Source organism: Mobula birostris, chromosome 5, assembly GCF_030028105.1.
Source record: "Mobula birostris isolate sMobBir1 chromosome 5, sMobBir1.hap1, whole genome shotgun sequence".
In the NCBI taxonomy this organism is placed as follows: Eukaryota; Metazoa; Chordata; class Chondrichthyes; order Myliobatiformes; family Myliobatidae; genus Mobula; species Mobula birostris.
In genome coordinates this window covers 141,659,116-141,685,506 of record NC_092374.1, presented here as the reverse complement: position 1 = coordinate 141,685,506, position 26,391 = coordinate 141,659,116, and positions in this window count along the sequence as shown.

Here is a 26,391-nt window from a genome sequence, read left to right as displayed (position 1 = left end):
CCCAAGCTCCATAAGGACACAGATTCTCCAGTGGGGACATTCATAAAAATGACCGCTCAGCCAGGGACTGCCAAGACACTCAAGTTCATCAAGAGAAAGTATTGGTGGCCAGAATGGTGAAAGAGGTTCGATAATATGTGAAGACATGTGAAGTATATGCTTTCAACAAGGAGCATCGTACTCAACCTCAAGGGATCCTCCATCCTCTACCTGTTCCAGACAGACCATTGGTACACATCTCCACGGACTTTGTCATGGGTCTTCTGCCATTCAAGGGGAAGATAGTCAACATGGTAATTGCCAATAGGTTTTCAAGAGCCTGCAGATTCATTGCCTTGGACAAGCTACCATCTGTGGCAGAGTCAGCTGAAATTGCTTTGGACCAGGTCATCAGCAGTCCATGGTTTTCCAGTGGACATATTCACGGATCGCAGTCCACAATTCACATGCCGTGTTTTGTAAATTGATTGGGGCAACAACAACTCTCTACTCTGGGTTTCACCAGCTGTTCAACAGTCAAAGGGAGTGGGTGAACAAGATTTGGAATGAACCCTAAGATGGCTTGCCTCAGAACGTCCTGACGAATGGTGCGACTATCTGATGTGGGCAGAGGTTACCCTCAACACCTTACACCATTTGGTAAAGGGGATAGCACCATTTCAGTGCTAATTTGGGTATTCTCCACAACTCTTCCCTGAGCAGGAGGCCTAGGTTGGGGTTCCTACAGCTGAAGATCTCATCCAGCGCTGCAAGCAGAAACAGACTAGGGCAAGGGAACTTCTGCTGGCCTCGACCCGAGGGAAAAAAAAACAAGGATAATCGAAGGAGAAGACAGGGACCTGCCTTGCAGTGTGGGTGACAGGTCTGGCTGTCCACTCAAGATTTGTCTCTCTAGGTGAAATCTAGAAAGTTGGCACCCAAGTTCATCAGACCCTTCAAGGTCCTTGGGTAAGTAAATCCAGTGGCTTAAACCTTGCAGCTCCCCAAGACTCTGAAGGTCGATCCCATCTTCCATGTCTCTAAATTAAAACCTGTCAGCAGCAGCCTCTTAGCCCCACCATCACCCAGGTTTATCAATGAGGAGCAGGTCTTCACGGTGAGAATTTTGGACTCACAAATTGTTCAGGGTGTTCGGCAATTTTTTGTTGACTAGGAAAGATTTGGACCCGAGGAAATGAGCAGTGTGCCAGAAAAGAAAACTTCTTGGATCTGGATCTCATGTACGACTACCAACACCATCTGTCCGAGCAGCCGGGGTTGTCAGAAGTTGGCCGTAGGGGAGGGAGTCCTGGGTCAAGATGCACCCAGCCACTACAGCTTCCAGGGTTTAGATGCTCTAACTCTCTGCAATACGGATAGCTAGTGCAGCCCCTTTAAGGATTCAGGACTCTTCCGCCAATTGAAAATCACGTTTCTGGGCAACAAGAATTGAATATTTAAAAAGCACCTGAATGGAGCCTTAGTGTTCATTCATAAGCCCAAACTGCGATACAGTTTAGTGTTTTGTTTTGTGCTCAGTTCTCAGTGAAGTTTTATTCAGTTTCTCCATCCTAGCCTCAGATACTCCAGCATTTGGGTCCAAACCATCTTCATCAAGGACTCTTACCACACTAATCATTCTCTACCTTAAATGCACACAGTGATTTGTCTTCCACAGCTCTCTGTGGTAATGAATTTCACAAATTCACCACCCTCTGGCTGAAGGAATCTCTTCTCATCTCAATTTGCAAGGGAAAATGTTTTATTTTGATGATGCCCTCTCAGATTTTAGATGCTCCAGCTAATGGAAATATCCTCTCTGTATCCACTCTGTTCAGATGTTTCAGGGTTCAGTAAGTCTAAATGAGATCTCTATAATCTTTCAGAACAGCATCAGGTACAAACCTAAAGCTATCAAGCACTCCTCATGCATTAAGCCATTCATTTCTGGAATCATCCATATGAACCCCTTCTGGACTTCCTCCAGGGTGAGCACATCTCTCTTTAGATAAAGGACCCCAAAGTGTTCACAATATTCCAAATGTTGTCTGGCAAACCCCTTATATATCCTCAGCAGTACATCTCTGATGTTATATTCTAGTTTCATGAAAATAAATGCCAACATTGCACTTGTCTTACTTACTCAGACTGCAAGTTAACCTACATCTAAGTCATTGGAAACTCTATAGTCAGGGGAGCAGACAGGAGATCTTGAGGTCGTGAGAAGCACAACCGCATGGTTTGTAGCCTCCCGGGTGCCAGGGTCCGGGACGTCTCTGACCGGGTACACGATATCCTGGTACGAGACAGAAAGCAACCAGAAGTCGTGATACATGTTGGTACCAATGACATAGGCAGAAAGAGGGATGAGGTCCTGAAGTGTGAGTTTCGGGAACTAGTTAGAAGGCTGAAGAACAGGACCTCAAGGGTGGCGTTCACAGGATTGCTGCCAGCGCTACGTGATAGTCATGGTAAGAATTGGAGGAGATGGCAGTTGAATGCATGGCTGAGGAGTTGGTGCAGGGGGCAGGGTTTTAGATTTTTGGATCATTGGGATCTCTTCTGGGGAAGGTGGGATCTGCACAGATTGAATGGGTTGCACCTGAACTCAAGGGAGAGCAATATCCTTGCAGGTAGGTTTGCTAGCATGGTTCGGGAGGGTTTAAACAAGTTTTCAAGGGGTTTGGGACCCGGAGCGATAGAGCAGTGGAAGAAGTGCATGGAGTAAAGCCAGATCTAAGATATAGAGAGGCTTTGAGGAAGAGAAGCAGAATAAAGGGTGAAAAGTTAGGAAGGTAGTAGGGTAGAAGGTCTAAAGTGTGTGTACTGTTAGAGTGGATTTCTTTTTGGGTAGATGATTTGTTAACACTTAAATGACTTTGGCCACTAGACTTCTATTTTAACTGTTTGACAAAGGACTGTGGATTGAGACGACCACAATGGGCTTCCTAAAAGGTGTAAATACCAGATGCTTCTGGTGCCTGATGCATAGTTTCGAAGACAGTCTTATCTATACATTATAAATATTAATTGTCTTCTATGTTAGCACGTAAAATGCCAAATAAATGTATTGTGGATTGAACAAAAGGCTGTGGATACCAACCCAGACATATTGGTGTTAGAAGGAAAGGATGAAATCCGAAGGTGTGATGATTGTATGTAACTTCAAAAGGAAGCATTGTCTGTAACTTTTTAAGTAGTGATTGCCTTATGTTTAGCATATAAATATCGAGCTCACATTTTAGCTAGCAGACCTTTCTGCCGAAAGCATCTCCGTCCATATGATACATGCTGTACCTTGTTGTGTCGAATAAAGAAGCTGCCTTGTATCTACCAGTGACTCTGTCTCTCTGGTAATTTCATCCATGCTACAACATGTACCTCGATGCAAGAAGCATCAGGAACAAAGGTGATGAACTGAGAGTTTGGATACATACATGGAATTATGATGTACTGGCCATTACAGAGACTTGGCTGGCACCAGGACAGGAATGGATTCTCAATATTCCTGGATTTCAGTGCTTTAAAAGGGATGGAGGGGAGGGGAGGAGGGGGTGGCATTACTGGTCAGGGATACTATTACAGCTACAGAAAGGGTGGGTAATGTAGCAGAATCCTCTTTTGAGTCAGTATAGGTGGAAGTCAGGAACAGGAAAAGAGCAGTTACTCTATTGGGAGTATTCTATAGGCCCCCTGGTAGCAGCAGAGATACCAAGGAGCAGATTGGGAGGCAGTTTTTGGAAAGGTGCAAAATAACAGGGTTGTTATCATGGGTGACTTTAACTTCCCTAATATTGATTGGCACCTGATTAGTTCCAATGGTTTAGATGGGGCAGAGTTTGTTAAGTGTGTCCAGGACGGATCCCTGTCACAGTATGTTGACAAGCCGACTGGGGGAATGCCATACTAGATCTAGTATTAGATAACGATCTGGGTCAGGTCACAGATCTCTCAGTGGCTGAGCATTTGGGGTCAGTGACCACCGCTCCCTGGCCTTTAGCATTATCATGGAAAAGGATAGAATCAGAGAGGACAGGAAAATTTTTAATTGGGGAAGGGAAAATTATGAAGCTATAAGACTAGAACTTGTGGGTGTGAATTGGGATGATGTTTTTGCAGAGAAATGTACTATGGACATGTGTTCGATGTTTAGGGATCTCTTGCAGGATGTTAGGGATAAATTTGTCCTGGTGAGGAAGATAAAGAATGGTAGGGTGAAGGAACCATGGAGCATGTTGGTATTCAGGGAGAGGAGGTGTTGGAGTTGTTAAAATATATTAGGATGGATAAGTCCCCGGGGCCTGACGGAATATTCCCCAGGCAGGTCCATGAGTTGAGAGAAGAGATTGCTGAGCCTCTGGCTAGGATCTTTATGTCCTCGTTGTCCACGGGAATGGTACTGGAGGATTGGCGGGAGGCAAATGTCGTCCCCTTGTTCAAAAAGGTTAGTTGGGATAGTCCAGGTAATTATAGACCAGTGAACCTTACGTATGTGGTGGGAAAGCTGTTGGAAAAGGTTCCTAGAGATAGGATGTATGGGCATTTAGAGAATCATGGTCTGATCAGGGACAGTCAGCATGGTATTGTGAAAGGCAGATGATGTCTAACAAGCCTGATAGAGATCTTTGAGGAGGTGATCAGGCATATAGATGAGGGTGGTGTAGTGGATGTGATCTATATGGATTTTAGTAAGGCATTTGACAAGGTTCCACATGGTAGGCTTATTCAGAAAGTCAGAAGACATGGGATCCAGGGAAGTTTGGCCAGGTGGATTCAGAATTGGCTTGACTGCAGAAGGCAGAGGGTTGTGGTGGAGGGAGTATATCTGGATTGGAGGGTTGTGACTTGTGGTGTCCCACAAGGATCGGTTCTGGGACCTCTACTTTTCGTGATTTTTTATTAACGACCTGGATAAGGGGGTAGAAGGGTGGGTTGGCAAGTTTGCAAATGACACAAAGGTTGGTGGTATTGTGGATAGTGTAGAGGATTGTCGAAGATTGCAGAGAGACATTAATAGGATGCAGAAGTGGGCTGAGAAATGGCAGATGGAGTTCAACCCAGAGGTGTGTGAGGTGGTACACTTTGGAAGGACAAACTCCAAGGCAGAGTGCAAAGTAAATGGCAGGATACTTCTTAGTATGGAGGAGCAGAGGGATCTCGGGGTACATTTCCACAGATCTCTGAAAGTTGCCTCACAGGTGGACAGGGTAGTTAAGAAAGCTTATGGGGTGTTAGCTTTCATAAGTCGAGGGATATAGTTTAAGAGTCGTGATGTAATGATGCAGCTCTATAAAACTTTGGTTAGGCCACACTTGGAGTACTGTATCCAGTTTTGGTCGCCTCACTATAGGAAGGATGTGGAAGCATTGGAAAGGGTACAGAGGAGATTTACCAGGATGCTGCCTGGTTTAGAGAGTAGGCATTATGAACAGAGATTAAGGGAGCTAGGGCTTTACTCTTTGGAGAGAAGGAGGATGAGAGGAGATATGATAAAGGTGTACAAGATATTAAGAGGAATAGATAGAGTGGATAGCCAGCGCCTCTTTCCCAGTGCACCACTGCTCAATACAAGAGGACATGGCTTTAAGGCAAGGGGTGCAAAGTTCAAGGGGGATATTAGAAAAAGGTCTTCTACTCAGAGAGTGGTTGGTGTGTGGAATGCACTGCTTGAGTCAGTGGTGGAGGCAGATATGCGAGTGAAATTTAGGAGACTACTAGACAGATATGTAGAGGAATTTAAGGTGGGGGGTTATATGGGAGGCAGGGTTTGAGGGTTGGCAGAACATTGTGGGCCAAAGCGCCTGTACTGTGCTGTACTAGTTTATGTTCTATTTGTTCAATGTACATCTCTTCCCATCTCCAAATTCTGAAATTTCTCCCCATCTGGAAGATGATCTACTCCTTTATTCTTCCTACAAAAATGCCTAACCCACACTGTTACTTCTACCCTAAGAAAGTTAAACTACAAAGAAAATACTCAAAAAGTGATAATTCTACACCATAAACCAACAGTGGACAACAGGGAAATGAGACAAGGATGCCAACTCAGACTGCTGCCATAATGGTCTAGTTCTTATGAAAGGTTGGGCCACTGAATATAGAACAGCAGGTCAACAGTCTGCCTTCCAGCAGCTTACTCAGATTGCTTATGCCTTAACTCCAGGAAACAGGGTGATCACATATGTGCTGTCCTGTACATCATTCAGTCATAAACACAAAATACTCTGCAGATGCTGGGGTCAAAGCAACACTCACAACACGCTGGAGGAACTCAGCAGGTCAGACAGCATCCGTGGAAACAATCATTCATTCAGTGATGTTGCCTGCCAGCAAGCTCATTGAGATACAGCAAAGCCCTTCTGACCCTTCAAGCCATGCCACCCAGCAATCCCCAATTAACCCCAGCCTAATCACGGGACAATGTACGAAGACCAATTAACCTACCAACTGGTGCGTCTTTGGACTATGGTAGGAAACCGGAACACCTAGAGGAAATCCATGTGGTCTCAGGGAGAATGTGCAAACTCCTTACAGACAGTGGCGGGAATTGAACCTGGAGTGCTAGCACTGTAAAACGTTGCTCTAACCACAGTGCTATCATGGCACCTCATTGGGGTACTTGAAGCTGGGACATCCTTACCTCGGATCAGGGTAAAATAAAACCTATAAATACTGGGAAACAGAAACTACGGGAAGCATCCAGTTGTTAAAGCAACATCTGTGATGGATGTTGTTGGACAAAGTAATTAATCAATGCTTCCACAAAAGTGGAAAAGTGAGAAGACAGCCATATTTATCATTGGAGAAAGGGTGAAGAGTGCTAAAAGCAGAGTGAATCTATTAGAGAGGGTCAGGCTGAAGATGTCAAGGTATCAATAATTTTATAAAAATAGCAGTTGGAGACAAAAAAAAAACAAAATGAAATGGTTTCAATCAGAAAGCTACATAAATGGACATAGTTGGTAAATATTGATAAATTCATTAGTAAATCATATCCTTGAGTAAACAATTAACCCTATTTCTACATGCTTATAATGGCTTTGATGGAGCAACAGAATCAGTCAAAGGTAATGAGATCAGAGTTTGAGAATGGGAGTGAGAATTAAAGTGAAAAGAGACTGAAGCTGTGATACATTTAGCAGACTGATTGGAGGTATTCCAGAGAGCAGTCAGCCAACATATAGTTAGTTTCTCCAATATTCTCTGATAGAGCTCACTTTGAGCATCAAATTCTGTGTATTAAAATGGAGGAGGTGTAAATAAATTGTTGCTTTACCTGAAAAAAAAACATTGTGCTTCTAGATGGTAAGAAGAGAGGTGATAAAGAGGTAGATATTGTGCCTTCTGTGGTTAAATAGATGGGGAGAGGAATTGCAGATGAAAAGGAGAGAGTGGCAGAGGAAACTGCAGGGAGAAAAGTCCCTTCAAAGTGCTGAAAATGAAGGAAAAGGGTTGTGAGAAGGAATGGTGTCTGGTGGTAGAACCTCCCTGGAGGTGATGAGATTCTGAAGAATCATTCATGAAATATAGAGCTCAGCAACAGAGAACACAATTTGCAAAGTGCAATTCTATGCAATCTTGGGTTTCTTTCTGCTCTTCGGGCTTACTTCTCATGCATAGTTAAATCTCTCTGAAAGACAAAGAAGCATGCATTAATTTGACATGAGCATTGCACACCAACTGGCATCACTATTGCATATTCTGTAAATTTTACATACACGTACAAGATTCACAAGTAATCAAGTCTTTCAAAATATGTTGGATGTGCTGTAGCCTAGTAATTATGAATTGAATTTGATTTTGTCAACATATGGGGGTCTGTGCTGCATGACAGAATATATACTATGTCATCAAATGTCTTAGCATTTTGACAGTGTTATGTATGTTAATCCAAATATGTTCTGTAAAACATATGACACATGTGACCAATAATTTTAAGAGAATTTATTTCCCAGATGCACACACTGCCTTGGCTGGCCGCAGTCAATGTTAGATAGATTGCCTTATATGAGAAATAGAGGGAATCATTTAATATTCCGCATATTAACATTCGTTTGTCAATTTATTCTATTAAACACTTTAATATCAGTGTGAGTTGTTGAACTTTCCAATGTTTGTTAAATCTCTTTGAGCTGGCATTCAATTGCTCTGAAATAGCATGTAGACCGAATAAAGGGAATAGAGGAAAAAAATAACCAGATTGATCAATTACAAAACACACAAAAAGGTGGAGGAACTCAGCAAGTCAAGCAGCGTCAATGGAAATGAATAGACAGTCAGCAGTTCCGGCCGAAACCTTTCTCCAGCATTTTGTGCGTGCTGCTTTAGATTTCTATTGGCTGTTAACTTTCCTGTATATAAGGCTGATCAGTTATCAGCAGGGAAAAAGACTGAGATTGTAGAACAAATTAAAAAAAAACACCATTTCATATAACTATAAAAATAAGTGATTTTTTTACAATACTCAGGTTATAGGATATAAACTGTAAAAATTATATGTAAAAATCCTACATTGCTAAAAAAGCTTTGCTGTCATATATGGAAGATAACATATTGAAAAAAAATTGGTAAGTTAAAGAGCAAGGACATTTGAAAAAAAAGTTGATGCGGGGTTCACAATGGGAAGTTTTTTTTAGAGGTTGCTTTGTTGCAGACGTACTTTCCAATATAAAAGAAAATCAATTCAAATCGTAAAATGTTGTGGCAAAATAACATATTTAGAAGCAAACAAAAATGAGGCAGAGGGAATGTAAGATCTGTACAACAAGAAATCAGGAGAAAATAAAATTCTTTAAGTCATGTGTGAAAGGAAAATGAAAAAGATGGCAAAATATTCTAGAAAGCTAAATTAGTTTATAAGAATAAACACAAGAAAGTCTGCAGATGCTGGAAATCCAAATGAACACACACAAAATGCTGGAAGAATTCAGCAGGTCAGACAGTATCTATGGAAATGAATACAATTGGCATTTCAGGCTGAGACCCTTCTTTAGGACAATTTTGTAATAATATCAAAGAAAGAAGAGCTATCTACATGAGGTTAGATTCTGCAGTGAGAATTATAGTCAGTTTGTAGGTGTTGGAAGTTAGCGGTGGTATTTAGCAAATACATTGCTTCAGAACAAGAGAATATCAAAGAAATGGTAAATCTTAATTAAAACCAAGATGAAAGACATTTTAATAAATAAAAGAACAGTTTTGCAGAAATTAGCTAAATTGAAGGAACACAGTGTCCCGATGGGATGCATTCAATATCTTGAAGAAGAAATAGGAAAGGTTTCTCTGATAGCTGTGTATAAGGATGTGATTTCTTGAATGTTTTTATCAATTTTGTAATTGGATTGAGAAGTGATTTGCAAATATGTAATAAAATTAAACATTTAAATAGCAGTTGTCAAAGAACATTTGGATAGTACTCAGATACAAAATATTTAGATGGATCTGGGTCAAACAGTGGCATGTGGGATCAGTTTAAATGCCATCTGGGTCAGCACAGATGAGTTGTTTCTGAGCTGTATTTCCTCTATTACACTAAAGTTGTAAATAATAAATAATTAAATAGGATTGAATGAGCAAATAGAATTAATTGTTCAGAATGTGAGATTATTTGGTTAGTTATTAGCAAAAAAACTACTTTAAATGATGGACAGCTGGGTCATGTGGTAGAGCAGAAGGAATTGGGGATTTAGGTTTAGTAGGTGGCTGAGACAACAATGAAGATAATCACGGACTAGGCAAGGGCAAATGTTATTACCTGGGTAACATAAAAACTTCAATCAAGTGACAGGTTAAAGTATTACATATATGAAACTGGAATCCAGTTGCTCAGGCCCATTGGCGTCTTCCCTGAAGACCTTAAACCCATTCTGGTGAAGTAAACCAAGCAAATGCTTACAAATAGAACAATTCAAATAAATTTTATTGAAACTGTGTTGCAATGAAACTAATACAACATGAGAATTACAAATAAGAAGATATTACAGACAAATCTTTACAAGACATTACAAAAATTTACTACATAAACCATATAATATACACAATACTGCCACTACCTAAGTATCTAATTCAGTTCTGAATGTTTTGAGAAAGTACATACAGAGTTGAAAACATTCAAGTCTGTAACGTCAGCAGCCAATGGTGGTGCAGGGATCATTCATGACTCCTGTCTGTCTATTCCGTCTACTCACATTTCAATTGCTGAATATGTTGATTCAGAAGGCATGAGTCATGTATCAGGCAGGATATCGGAGGGGATCTAATAAAAGCCAAGTTGTTACTTCCAGAGAAAGGAGTCAGGAGACAAAGTCACATTTTAAGTCTTCTCCAGGGAATTCATATGAGGAATATGATGGTGCAATTGTCAGCCAAAGGCTAGGACTGGAATACACAATGATATGCTTAGGAAATAATAGACTGACAGAAGACCTGTGCAAAATATCAAGCAGTACACAGGAGTAAAGCTCAAACGTTACACTGGATTTTAGGTGGAGCTTGTAGTCCATCTGTTCCTGCAGGGTGGTGGTTTCTGGCTCCATTTACACATTTATAGTTTGTATTGGATTTTCTTTAAACTTAATTAAATGAATTTCATAATTCACACTTGAATATGTTGTCCAATTGCAAGTTTATTACATAGACACCATTAACAATTAATGGCTCCACAATGAACTCCAATAAATTGGTTTCTTGGTGATTTAAGGTGAAAAAACTTGTCTTTGCAGTTTGATTTTTCACTGTCATTTAATTCTTTCCAAGAAGACAGCTGATTGTTCTAGAGGATACATGTTATCATCTACTGCTGAATCTTCTCCTTTGATATTATTATAAGAAGTAATAATAATTTGGAGGAGTGAGAGTGAGATCTGTGTGACAGCAGGAAACATTGAAAAGAGCAAATCTCATTGTATACGAGTTTCAGTTTGGAGAAGCAAGAGTGAATCTATGTGAGAGCGGTAATTATTGAAAAGGGCAAGTCTCATTGTGTGTGAGTTTGACTCGAGACAATAAAAAGAAATGAGGTTTATTGTGGGGGCAGCCATTGGAGGAGTGGGAGAGAGTTAGATTGGGGAACTAAGGCTTTGACTCAAGAAGTTTTAGCAAGAAGAGGCGGAGGCCAAGATCCCAAATGTCATTTTGAATTGTCTGGGCCAGTGAAGGAGTGTAAGATTGAGGATTTGTCTCCAGAGGCCTTGGCATGGAGACTCAGGTGAACAGCAGATAAAGATTAGAGATAGTCATTAACTAAAAAGGTACTAAATTGCAACTAATTAAATAAAATAGGAATATAGGAACAGGTGATGTGTTGCAGCTGCATTATTTGGGAGCTCGTGGATCCCATTGTGGTTCCTTGTGACAGCATCTGCAACAAGTATTGGTTGCTTGTGGAGCTCATGCTCACAGCTGCTGACCTGGAATTTGAGCTTCAAACACTGTGATGCATCAGAGAGGGGGAGCACTCTCTGAATCAAGTTAAGTTTATTGTCATCTGATTGTACCTACAACCAAATGAAACAACATTCTTCCAGACCACAGTGCACCCACGCAAAATATTATGCTTGGCACATAAACCGAAATATTCCACTATAGATAAGATAATTAAAATATAATTCAAAATGCGTATAGTAAAGCGCAGCACATGAGAACAGTAAAAAATACAGCAGATAGCTCGTTTGTTTGTGACGAGACCTCAGTAGTGACAGGGTATTCATTGATAATGCAATAGACTCTGCCTTGTCCCAGCTGGAAAAACAGGGTCTTGTATGCCAGACGGCTGTTTATGGATTTCAGTTTGTTCAACAACATCGTACCCCAGAAATTGGTAGGGAAACCGTCCACGCTAGGTCTCAACACCTCCCTCTGCAATTAGATACTAGACTTCTTAACAGTAAGGCCACAGTCAGTCCATGTGGTGTTACATACCTCAAGAAGATCTTGTGACTTTCTTGTGAGAATGATGTAATGGTCTTCTGGAGGTCACCTGATGTAATTTTCCCTCCGATGTGAGGTCACGTGATGACATGTTCACCATGGGTATAAAAGGGAAGACCTCTGGTTAGTTTTCCAGCTAGAACATTAGTCAGAGTCTCTGTTTCTGTTGCGTATTTGTTTTATGACGCAGTTTCATTTTTAAAATGGAGTTTTATGTTTTATAGCACTGGATTGGCAGTTTACCCTTCCTGCTAAATTTGTTGATGTACCTTTTCAGTAGTATTGGAGAGTGAAGACTTCATTGAAGTACAGGATATGAAGGATTAAGAGAAGTCGGGAATGTTCCGCAGTTTAATAAAGGATCGAACTTATTGAGTCTTTGTTGATGAAGTAGCGACCTGCATCGAGGATAACTCCTGCCAAAAGAGCAAGGAAATTCATGCAAGGTTTGCTCTCTAGAAGAAATTAAGATCAGTTGTTTTAAGCTGTTTATTTCCTTCCTCGTGAATCCTTTGGACAGAACCAGCAGGAAAGTCATGTTTATGAAGAAATCCTTCTCCAGAGAAGTCTCTCCCAAATGAATGTATAAATCTGTTGGACTTTCGAATTTACCATGTTAAGAACTGTGTTTGACTTTACCGCTTTAAGAACTGTTTCCGCATTTATCGTTTTAAGAACCAGTACCGAGGGACGACTTGTTGAACAGCCGCATAGCGGTTAACTTCCGGTTTAGGTTTTTGTTTGTTTTTTTATTGTTTATCCGTGCTTAATAAATGTTTGGTTGTTTTTATATAACCTGTTTGATATTCATTGTTGCCGGTTACGTAACAGTGGGCAGCAATACCTCTCATCCCATTACACGGAGCACTGGTGCTCCCCAAGGCTGTGTGCTCTGCCTGCTGCTTCTCACACTACTGATGCATGACTGTGTCACAGGATCTAGCTCAAACTGTGTCATCGAGTTTGAAGATGACACAACAGTGGTTGGCCTCATCAGGACAATGGCTAGACACAGTATAGAGAGGGAGTGGAGCAGCTGGTGGATTGGTGTGAGAACAACCTAAGCCAGAACATGGAGACGACAAAAGAGATCAATGTTGACTTCAGGAAGGTGTAGGCAAAACATTGCCCTTTACAAATACATGGCTTCTCTGTAGACAGAGCTAAGTGAACCAAGTTCCTGTGAGCTCACATCACGGATTACCTCACCTGGTCCCATAATATCATCTCCCTGAAAAAGAAGGCTCCACAGCGTCTCTACTTCCTAAGAAGATTGAGGCAAGCTTGACTCCCAACCTTCATCTTAACTACATTTTACAGGAGCACCATTGACAGCTTCCTGACAAGTTACATCTGCTTCTGGTATGGGAGCAGTCAAGCATTAGAACTGTAGTCCCTACAAAGGACCATGAGAACAGCTGAGAGGATCACAGGGGTCTCCCTACCATCCATCTGGGACATTTATCAGGAGCGCTGCATATGCAGGTCACCTAGTATCACTAAGGATCCCATCTACCCATCCAGCATCATCTTTGATTTTCTACCATCAGGCAGGAGACTATGATTCATAAAAACAAGAATGGTCAGGATGAGAAACAATTTCTTCACCAGACCATTAGGCTTCTGAACTCTTGGCTGCATTTTATTCAAAGTGTCACTAGTTACTCTATTCTGTACCTTACAATATTTAATATTAATAGACTTTAGTTTGTTATTTATGTGTGAATCACCTGTAGATTTTATCCTTACCGTCACAGTTATTGTGTATTATGTGTGTTATGTGTACTACTGTGCTTTATACCCACATTCAGAGAAATGTCTCGTACATTATATGGTTATATATGTTATATGCCTGTATATAGTTAATTGACAATAAACGTCACTTGATTAGTCTCACAGCCTGAGGAAAGAAGCTGCTATCCAGTTGGCAGTCCTAGTCCTGGTGATTCTGTACGTCCTTCCTGACGGCAGTGGGCCAAACAGATTGTGGGGTGCCTGGTAGGAATTCTCAACAATGCTTTGGGTCCTTTGTCTGAAAAGCTCCAAGTAATTATCACAGATAGTGGTGAGAGGAGACACCAGTGATCCCTTTGGCGGTTTTTACAGTCCTCTGTAGGGTCTTGCAGTCTGGTGCCTTGCAGCTTCTGTACCATACAACGATGCAGCTAGACAGGACACTCTTTATGGTGCTTCTGTAGAAAGTTGTTAGAATAGGGGCAGGGACCCTTGCATACCTCAATCTCCTCAGAAAATGCAGATGCTGCTGTGCCTTCCTGACTAGTGAGGAGGTGTTGTGGGTGAACTTGATGATATGGTTTGAGCTGGATCTTGCAGTGCAATTGTGAGTCAACACAGTGAACAGCAGAGGGCAGAGCACACAACCGTGAGGGGCACCAGTGCTCAGCATGATGGAGCTTGAGATGTTGCTGCCAACTCAGACTGACTGTGGTCTTTCCATCAAGAAGTCAAAGGTCCAGGTACAGAGAAGATTGTTGAATCCCAATGATGACAGTTTACTCATAAGCCTGTGAGAGATAATCATGTTAAATACCAAGCTGAAATCAATGAACAACATCCTGGCATACAAGGCATTGTTTTCTAGGAGGGACAGGACAGAGTGCAGGGCCAAAGCTATAGAATTATCAGTGGACCAAATGGAGCAGTAGGCGAACTGGAAAGGGTCCAATGTAGCTGGAAAGTGGGATTTTATATGCACAAGAATGTCTGTAGATGCTGGAAATCCAAAGAAACACACACAATGTGCTAGAGGAACTCAGCAGGTCAGGCAGCGTCTATGGAAATAAATAAATAGTCGACATCTCAGCCCGAAGCATCTATTCATTTTCATAGATGCTGCCTGGCTTGCTGAGTTTCTCTAGCATTTTGTGTGTGTGGTGGGATTTTATACAATCCATACCAGCCACACAAAGCACTTCATGATTGTTAAAGTCACTATGTAGTAATCATTTCCACCAGTTACCATTGCTCTCTTGAGCACCAGAATGATGGTGGCTGCCCTGTAGCATGCAGAAACAGTGGACTGTTTAAGAAACGCAAACAACAGGAATTCTGCAGATGCTGGAAATTCAAGCAACACACATAAAAGTTGCTGGTGAACGCAGCAGGCTGGGCAGCATCTCTACGAAGAGGTGCAGTCAACGTTTCAGGCCGAGACCCTTCGTCAGGACCTGTTAGTCCTGACGAAGGGTCTCGGCCTGAAACGTCGACTACACCTCTTCCTAGAGATGCTGCCCGGCCTGCTGCGTTCACCAGCAACTTTTATGTGCGTTGACTGTTTAAGAAAGATGTCCATTAAGACCTCTGTTAGCTTGGCTGCACAGCCCCTCAGCCCCTGATCAGGTATGTTGTCTGGCCCTGCAGCTTTGTGTGGGTTTACCTTGGCTAGGATCCTCCTCACCTCAGCTGTAGCCAGACAGGGTTCTGCTCCCCAGGAAGAGAGGAAGCTTTCCTCGATGTTACACAATTCAATTGGTCAAATCATGCATAGACAGCACCCTGCCTAATAGGAAGGGAGGCATCGCTGACATTGATGTACAAGCTGCACTTGTATCGCTTCCACGTGCCACATGCATTGCATGTCCCTGGTATCATAAACGTGTCTGTGCGTGCTTATACTTTACCTTCCTGATGGCACAAGAGAACACAGTTCTTGCTGACCTTAGAGTTGTACTGTCCCCCAATCTGATGGCAATGCACAAGCCTCTGCAATTCTTACCTTTGTATGATTCTGGAAAGCTCTGGAAGATTCTATGGTGCTGCAGTATTTGAATAGGGGCATTCTGATTGGCTAACTCTTATCTGCAAATTTGCATGCAGTTTTTCTGATCCATGTAGTATAAAAGAGCTGACCACAAAGCAGCATCATCTTTCTCTTCCTTTTGCTTTTATCTCCCTTCACTTAGTAGATCTCTATCACTATCAGTTTTCAACTTCCTCTGTTTGATTAATGCTTTGTCAAACAATCATGAAGCAGTAAGATTTGTGGCTCTTTCCTGAATTCCAACAGAACCGTGGATAAAAATATTAGAATCCCACGGTGTGTTGCTTCAAATTTCCAGCATCTGCAGTCCCTTATGTCTCAAACACTTTATGTCATTATCCTGAAGATCTATCACACCTTCTTTGAACTGAGAGCCAAAAATTTCCTCTGCAACAGTACCCCTATTCACCCAGCCAAACTTGCTTTCAGATTGAACAACATCTATTCTGATTTCAGTTTCTACCGCCAAGTAAAAAAGTGCTGCTCTTGGTTCCTCACATTCAGGTTATGTGTAGTTCTTTGTGATAATTATTTGCATTAGTCCTATTCAGGTCATATCCATAACCTCTTCTTCCAATGCAGTGATATTGGTGTGGATTCCTACTCTCATCAGGAGCAAGAATATTTCAACACATTTGCCATCAATTTCCTCTCTGCTTGTATTGTGATATGACTCTTCCCTTTCTAGATATGGGGTGGCACAGTATTTTAACAGTTAGCAGAATGCTTTACAGTAACACTGGCATGGGTTTATTTCCCACCCGCTGAATGTAAGGAATCTGTATGTTCTCCTCGTGATGGACTGGGATCCCTCCAGGTGCTCCAGTTTCCCTCCACAGTCCAAAACATTCTGGTTGGTTGGTTAGTTAATTGGCGATTGTAAATTGCTCTGTGATTAGTCTAGGATTAAATTGGGAGTTGCTGGGTGGTGTGGTTCAAATGGCCGGAAGGCCCTAATCCTTGCTGTAGCTTAATACATAAATAAATTTATATTCATCAAGTCTTATAGAGCTATATGGCAAGGAAACAAGTTCTTTGGCTCAACTCGTCCATACTGAAGTTGCCAACCTGAGCTAGTTACGAACACCTGCATTTGACCCATATCCCACTAAGTATTTCCTATCAATGGACCCATTCAAATGTACTTTAAATATTATCATTGTACTCATATCTGCAGCTTCATCTGGCAGCTTGTTTCGTATAACCCACTCCTTCCATATGAAAAACTTGCTTCTGAGAAACCCTTTGAATTTTTCCTCTTTCAGATTAAATCTGCATTTTCTAGTTTTGACCCCTGCTAAATTGGGAAAAAGACAGTGACCATTCACTCCGTCCTTCGTGCTCATGGTTTATTCACAACTGTACACTCCTTTGGCCTCCTTGATCCAGGGGGAAGAAAAAGACCCAGCCCAGCTAATCTTTTATTTTAACTCAAGCCCCCCAGTAATGGTAAAATGTTTAATGAGAGTCACAGATATTTCTCGATTTCAGGGCTTCAATATTACAGTCAGGATATTCTCTGGTTCCAAAACCTACTCTATATCCATTGCACTCAACACATACAAAATGCTGGTGGAACTCAGAAGGTCAGGCAGCATCTATGCAAATGAATAGATAGTCAACATTTTGGCCCAAGACCCTTCTTCAGAGCTGAGAAGGAAGGGGGAAGAAACCAGAGTAAAAAAGTGGAAACAGAAGAAGGAGGTTTGCTACAAGTTGATAGGTGAAGCTAGGTGGATGGGAAAGGTCAAGGACTAGAGAAGACAGAAGCTAATGGGAGATTAGTGTGGACCATAGGAGAAAGGGAAGGAGGAGAGAACAAAGGGGGATGTGATAGGCAGATTAGAGGAGGTAAAAGGTCAGAGCGCAAAATAGAGGAAGAGAGAGTGGATGGGAGGTGGGGGTTGGAATTTGTTTACCAGAAGGAGAAATCGATATTCATGCCATCAGGTTGGAAGCTATTACACTCAAGTGTTTCTTGATATAACTTGAGGTAAACTAAATTGGCCTAAGACTGATTTAGTGGAAAGGTTATTTATTCAGCATATTTTTGCCAACCAAAGTTACAGTTACTTCAGCTGTATCACTATTGAAGACTGGGGATGTCTGGATCCATCTCTGTCAGGATAATACAGTATATAATTGTCCAACACCATCCATGTCTGGTTGGGCTAGGCCTATAATATATTTGCCAGAAAGCATAATTTGTAAACATGCTCTAGAATGCTTTCAGTTATATGATTCTGTACAGTAACAGCTGGTTCATTTTATAAGGAAACTCTTGTATAACAAACGAAGGATTTATCTTTAGAATTATTTTCTTTTGAAAAGGGAGAAGCAGTATTTTTGATGCTTCTTTGTATTTATGATAAATATTTTGTTAAAATTACATAGAAAATAATTCAGGAAACTATTTGTGACTTGATTTTATTGTGAGATAAATTAGTTCTCTCGTGCTATTTCACTGTTTAACAGGCACATTGCCCAAGATTGATCCCCTGGTTTGATTTAAGCTATGTGTGAGACTGTGCTAAAGAACAAAACAATACAGCACAATACAGGCCCATCGGCCCATGGTGCTGTGCTGACCTTTTAATCTACTCTATGGTCTGTCTAACCCTTCTCTTGTGCATAGACATTTAATTTTCTGTTATCTATCTGCCTACCTAAGAATTTCCTTAATGCATCTGCCTCTACTGCCACCCCTGGCGGGGCGTTTCATGCACCCACCACTCTCTATTTCAAAAACCTACCTCTCATCTCCCCTATACTTTGCACCAATCACCAAAACATTATGCCCCCCTCATGCTGGAAATTTTCCAGCATTTCCATCCTGGGAAAAAGTCTGGCTTTCAACTTGATCTGTGCCTCTTATCGTATTTGACACCTGTATCAAGTCACCTCTCATCCTCCTTCACTCCAAAGAAAAATGTCTTATCTCACACAACCTATCCTCATTAGGCATACTCTGTAATCCAAGCAACATTCTGACAATCTTCACTGCACTCTCTTCAAAGTTTGCATATCCTTCGTACAAGGAGGCAACTAGAACTGAATACAATATCAAACCCTTAGAAAAATGTGACAAATTGGGCTGTTTCCTTATGGGTGGAACTAAGAAACTGCAAGTGTAAAAAGAGCCTGATGGGATTTATATGACTAGCCTCCAGTAGCCGTGGTGTGAAATTCAAATTACACCAGGAAATAGAAAAGGCATGTAAGAAGGGCAATATAATGATAGTCACGAGGCATGTCAATATGCATGTAGATTGGGAAAATCTGAACAAACTAGGGGAAAATCAATTTTTGTTGTGGAGTATTGTGGAATGAACAAAATTTGATTAGGGAGCTTAAGATAAAGGAATCCTTAGCAGGCTGTGATCATAATATAGAATTCACCCTGCAGTTTGAGAGGGAGAAGCTAAGGTCAGATATATCAATATTACAGTGAAATAAAGGGAATTGCAGAGGCATGAGAAAGAAGCTGGCCAAAATTGATCATAATGGTACACTAACATGGATGATGGCAGAACAGCAAGAGCTAGAGTTTCTGGGAGCAATTTGGAAAGCACAGAATGGATAATGTAAATACCAAAAATTAAGAAGTATTCTCAATTGAGGGTGATCCAACCATGGCCTTCAAGGGAACTCAAAGACAACCTAAAAGCAAAAGAGAGGTCTATAATATAACAAAAATTAGTGGGAAGTTAGAAGATTGGGAAGCTTTTAAGAGCCACTAGAAGGCAATTAAAAATGCCTTAAGGAAACATATGATGGAATATGAAGGTAAGCTAGCTAATAATATAAAAGTGGTTACCAACAGAGTACAAAAGTACAAGATATTGGACCACTGGAAAATGACACTGGACAGTTAGTAATGGGGGACAAAGAAATGATGGATGAGCTTAATCAGTATTTTGCGTTAGTATTCACTGTGGAAGATACTAGCACTCTGTCAGAAATTCAAGAATGTCAGAGAGCACAAGTGAGTGCAGTTGCGATTACTAAAGAGATGGTGCTTGAATCTATATTTGGTCTTCAAATTCAACCTTCCAAAATGGAATCACTTCACACTTTTCCAGGTTGAACAGCATCTGCCACTTTTCTTCCCAGCTCTGCATCCATCAATGCCCTATTGTAACCTATGATAAAGTTACCTATTGTCAAGCAGAATATTTCTGTTGTTTCTGATGGTAGAAAATGCCTTATGGATGACCAGTTTTGAACTGCTAGATCTATTTTGCATATAGATGAATGCGCTTATACAAACGTAAATATACACCTACATATATTCACATATAGGAGCTTAATATAATTTTATAAATCCGTTTAAAAAAACAAGTCAGTTCCCACATGGCTGGGAAATATATTAAAGTATATTGGGAAACATAGGAAAAATTTAACATTGTATGGAACGTTGGGCTGCTCTACCACTTCATCATGAAATTGAAATATTCATATATTAAAACATACTAGGAAAGACTGACAAATGCAGATTGTCGATAAAATTTGTTTCTACAGTATTCTTAACTATAGTTTATTCCCAGAAAATTTACGCAATGAGGTTTAGCTACAGGTTTAGCTACAAGACTTTATTTACAGACTTGTTAGTCTCTCTGAAATGAACAAATAATAATTTAAGATCAGCATTGAAAGTATTATTTTCCTGTGCTTGTCACTGTTTGTTTCCTAAATATATCCATGCAATTATAACAAAATAATTGTCATAAACATAATATGGTATTCTACATATAAATTTTTAAATGTTTAAAATGCAAAGGTTTCTTTATAAAAGTAACCATCTCAGTGCTGTTTCTTCAATTGGCTTGCATGGAAATAAGACCAGAAGACCGTAAGATATAGGAGCAGAATTAGGCCATTTGGCCTGTTGAGCCTGCTCCACCATTTCATCAAGGCTGACCCAGTTCCCTGTCAGTGTCAAGTCCCAGTATCCTGCCTTCTCTCCGTAACACTTCATTCCTTGACTAATCAAGAAGCTATCAACTTCTGTCTTAAATATACCTAATAACTTGGCCTCCACAGCTGCCTGCAGCAATGAATTCCACAGATTCAGCACTCTCTGGCAATAGAAATTTCTATTGTAAATGAAGCTTTATTCTGAGGCTATGCCCTCTAGTCCTAGATTCCCCCACCATAGGAAACACCCTCTCCACATTCACTCTGTTGAAACCTGGAGCTGTAGCTCGATGCCCTTTGGCTTGATAGGGAAAGTGAAACAGTGATAGACAGGAGTTACATGAATTAGTCACCCCAATGCTACAGGAGACTGATAAATGGGTGACTGTCAGGAGTGGGAAGGGAGAATGTCAGATAATGGAGACCACGCCTGTGGCCATTCCCCTCAACAATAAGTACTCCATTTTGAGTACTCTTTGTTGGGGAGGGGGGAGGGGGGTACGACCTACCTGGGATCGCAGCAGTGACCATGTCTCTGGCACTGAGTCTGGCTTTGTAGCTCAGGAGTGTAGGGGAGTGAAGAGGATGGCAGCAGTAATAGGGGACTCTCTAGTCAGGGGGACAGATGGGCTATACTGTGGATGCGAAAAGGAATAACGGATGGTGGTTTGCCTCCCAGGTGCCAGGATCCGTGATGTTTCTGAACGTGTCCACAACATCCTGAAAAGAAAGGCTGAGCAGTCAGACATCATGGTACATATTGGTAACAATGACATAGGAAGAAAAAGAAAGGAGGTTCTGAAAAAAGAATACAGGGAGTTAGGAAGGAAGCTGCAAAGCAGGACCTCAAGGGCAGTAATATCAGGATTGTTGCCTGTGCCATGCGACAGTGAGGATAGAAATAGAATGAGATGGCAGATAAATGCATGGATGAAGAATTGGAGCAGAAGCAGGGATTCAGATTTCTGGATAATTGCGACCTGTTCTGGGGCAGGTGGGGCCTGTACAAAAAGGATGGGTTGCACTTGCGAGCAGGTTTACTAGAGCTGTTAGGAGTAATTTAAACTAATATGGCTGAGGGATTGGAACCAGTATGATAGACCTGAGGATGAGCCAGCAAGTTTACAAGTCGATGGTGGACATAAGGTGAATGTAGGGAGGACAAGCCAATGATTGGGTACAAATGCAGACAGCGCAAAGAGTTAAATTGTACTACAGAGGCAAAATTCAAAATGGTGAAGAATGCAGGACTGAAGGTGCTGTATTTAAATGCACATGGCACTCAGAATAAGGTGGACAAACTTGTGGCATAATTAGAGATTGGTCAGTGTGACGTTGTAGACATCACTGAGTCACGGCCAAAAGAAAGCCTTAGTTGGGAGCTTAATATCAAAGTATATACTTTGTATCAAAAGGGCAGGCAGGAAGGCATAGGTGTTCGTGTGGCCCCATTGGTAAGAGATGAAATTACATCTTTTGAAAGTGGTGGCATAGGCTCAGAAAATGTTGAATCTTTGTAGGTGGACTTAAGAAACCTTTATGAGAGTCATATGTAGTCCTCCAAATAGGAGCCAAGATATAAGGCTGAGATTGCAAAGGATGCTGAAAATGCCATGCAATAAGGATAATAATATAATTGTAATGGGAGACTTCAATATGCAAAGGGTTGGGAAAATCAGGTGGCGTCAGATCACAAGATGGGAATTTGTTGAATGCATATGAGATGGCTTTTTAGAGCAGATCGTGGTTGAGTCTACTCAGCGAAAGGCTACTTTAGACCAGGTGTTGTGTAATGACCCAGGTCTTATTAAGGAGCTTAATGTAAAGGAATGCTTAGGAGGCAGTGATCACAATATGATTGAATTCATACTGCAATTTGAGAGGGAGAAGCATAACTCACCTGTATCTGTAGCACAATGGAATAAAGGGAATTACAGAGGCATGACAGAGGAGCTTGCCCAGGTGGGTTGGAGGAGGATACTGGCAAAGTTGATGGCAGAGCAGAGACAGCTGAAGTTCCTGGGAATAATTCACAAGGCAGAGGACAGATACTGTATGTCCTGCAGAGGAAGAAATTCTTAAATGGCAGGGTTAGGCGACTGTGGCTGACAAAAGAAGATAAGGACTGCATAAAAACCAAGGAAAGAGCATATAAGGTAGCAAAAGTAAATGGGAAGTTGAGTGATTGGGAAGCTTTTAAAATCCAACAAAAGACAACTAAAAAAGCTAAAAGAAAAGAAAGGATGAAATATGATGGCTGACTAGCCAATAATATAAAGCAGGATACCAAAAGATGTTTTCAGTTACATAAAGAGTAAAAGGGAGGTAAGAATTGATATTGGAGCACTGGAAAATGATGCTGGTGAGGTAGTAATGGGGGACATGAAATGGCAGATGAAATTATTGGGGTACTTTGCATCTGTCTTCACTGTGCAAGACACTAGCAGTGTGCCATAGGTCGGCAACTGTTAGGGAGCAGGAGTGAGTGCCATTGTTATTACAAAGGAAAAAGTCTAGGCAAACTCAAAGGTTCAGTGATAGATAAGTCAGCTGGGCCAGATGGACTACATCGTAAAGTCCTGGGAGAAGTTGCTGAAGAGATAATGGATGCATTGGTCATTATCTTTCAAGAATCAGTTGATTGTGGCATGGTCCCAGGTGACTAGAAGATTGCAAATAGCACTCCACTCTTTAAGAAAGGAGGAAGACAAAAGAAAGGAAATTATAGGCCAGTTATTCTAACCTCAGTAGTTGGAAAAGTGTTGGATTCTATTATTAAGGATGAGGTTTTGGGGTGCTTGGAGACGAATGATAAAATAAGTCAAAGTCAGCATGGTTTCTGTAAAGAGAATACTTGCCTGACAAATCTGGTTAGAGTTCTTTGAGGAAGTAACAAGCATAGAGGACAAAGGAGAGGCAGTGGATGCCATTTACTTGGATTTTCAAAAGGCATTTGATAAGGTGTCACACATGAAGCTGCATAACAAGATAAAATACTTTGGTGTCACAGGACAGACATTGGCATGGATAGAGGAATGGCTGACAGGCAGATGGCAGCGGGTTAGAATTAAAAAGGGCCTCTTCCAGTTGGTTGTCAGTGCCTAGTGGTGTTCCTCAGGGGTCTTTATTGGGACTGCTACTTTTCATATTGTTTGTCAATTATTTGGATAATGAAATTGATGGCTTTGTGGCAATGTCTGCGGGTGATACAAAGATAGGTAAGGGGTAGGTGGTGCTCAGGAGGCAATATGTTTGCAGCAGGACTTAGACAAATTGGAAGAATGGGCAAAATAGTGGCAGATGGAATAGAGTGTTGGGAAATATAGGATAATGCATTTTGGTAAAAGGACTGATAGTGGGGAATATTATCTAAATAGGGTGAAAATTCAAACATTAGAGGTGCAGAGGGACTTAGAAGTCCTTGTGCAAGACTCCCAGAAGGTTAACTTATAGGTTGAGTCTGTGGTAAAGAAGGCAAATTTGATGTTGGCATTTATTTCATGGGGAATAGAATATAAAAACAAGGAGATAATGCTGAGATTTTATAAGACACCAGTCAGGCTGCACTTGGAGTATTGTCAACAGTTTTGTGCACCATATCTCAGAAAGGATGTGTTGTCATTGGACAGAGTCCAAAGGAGCTTCACAAGGATGATTCTGGGAATGAAGGCATTAACATATAAGAAGCATTTGGCATCTTTGGGCCTGTACTCACTGGAATTCAAAAGAATGCACAGGGATCTCATTGAAACCTACCAAATGTTGAAAGGACTAGATGGCGTGGAGGTGGAGGGGATGTTTCCTATGGTGGGACTATCCAGAACTAAAGGGTACAGCCTGAAAACTGAGGGATGACATTTTAGAACAGAGCTAAGGAGATTTTTTTTAGGCAGAGATTAGCAAATCTGTGGAATGCTCTGCCACAGGCCACTTAAGGTAGAAGTTGATCATTTCCTGATCAGTCAGGGCATCAAAGGAAGTGGTGAGAAGGCAGGTGTACGGAGCTGGAGTGCGATCTGGAATCAGCCATGATGGAATACTGGAGCTGACTCGATGGGCTGAATGGCCTAATTCTGCCCCTATGCCTTATGGTCCTATGGTCTTAAGTGAGGCCTCACCAACGCTTTATAAAGCCTCAATATTACACATCCTTGTTTTTATATTCTAGTCCTCTCGAAATGAATGCTAACATTGCATTTGCCTTCCTCACCGCTAAATCAACCTGCAGATTAACCTTTAGGAAATCCTGCACAAGGACTCACAAGTCCCTTTGCACCCTGGATTTTTGAATTTTGATCATTCTACAGGATTCATGTAAAAATCATGCATTCTGACATATAAACAAATCATGCTTGTGACACAACATAGTGCTTTGTTTATGTGATATTAATGATTAAATAAACAAACCAAACCATTTTTTGCCTAGATAAACTTTAACTCGCCCAGTTTTGTGAATGGCCAACTTCAGCTGAAACTCATCGCTGTAGATTAAAGCTGTGTTTCCAATAGTGGTGAAAATCATTTCATAGGTTTGTTCAGATTTCATGTAGGTACTACTGAATATGTGTAACTGGGGGGCTCTAGGTTCTCAATGTAGCTCTGCAGACAGAGTTAAGAAATAGGAGAAGGAGCAGGCTATTGGCCCTTTGACTCTCCTATCAAAACTAAAATTCCACCTCATTCCCATACTCTTAATGTTTGTAGGTAAGAGCTCCTCTTCCCAAAGGACTTGGAGAAGTCCAATGGGAGTGACAGGAGGACATAGGAGAAGTAGGAAAGAGGCATCGAGGACAGAAGGAAGTTCTGCAAAAGACTTCTTGGCTCCTCTTGCTTAGTCATGTTTTCAAAGACAATGTTATATACATCTCGCACCACCTTCCTGTTCACACAATGCATTTCCATAATGAAGATCTCTCCAAACAATCTTTGTTAATTGGAATGCCTTAACATTTGCCTGCCTTACCACATCAAAATATTATCAATAGTTCATGAAGCATGGACAACCTTTACTGCTTTTACCACTGCCGGCTATTTAATCATAGGAAGGATATCAAGTATATACATCAGTGAGATAACCACTGCCATACTTCCTCAAGAGTTTCAGAATACACCATGTGCCATTCCCCAGCTATACCAAAGCCACAGGAGATTCAAATAATTACAATGGCACACTCATGAAGGAAAGAAGAAACCATTGTTATTGGAGCACTTACATTAAATCTGTGGCCACTCATTCTGAGTTTTAGAGAATAATAATGCAATGATAATAACTTATTTATAAAGCATTTGTCTTACAAATGATGAAGTTCAAACTGTGTTAAATGGGATAAAAAGCAAACATGAAAATAAAAGACAAAATTATATTAGCTAAAAGCAAGGTTAAATAAATAAGTTTTGAGCTAGCATTTAAAAGTGTCAACTGAGTTTGCAGCCCTTATAGTTTTGGGTATTGAGTTCCACAGTTTAGACCATAAGACATAGGAGCAAAATTAGGCCATTTGGCCCACTGAGTCTTCTCTGTCATTTCATTATAGCTGATCATAGTTCAAAAAAGTTGAGCTGCCAGTTATCTTTTGAGGAAGATTGATTAAATTTAAGAGATTGGCAGAAGAAGATCTGAGAATTCAAGCAGGATTATAAAATGAAAGTGATTCTGAGATGTAATCCGGTCCTAGACCATTGAGATCTTTAAAACCAAGTAAGGGAACTTAAACATTTAAATTAATTTTAACTTTAAAATCAACTTTAATACTCCCACCATTACTGGATTTGTGGGTCAATGTTCT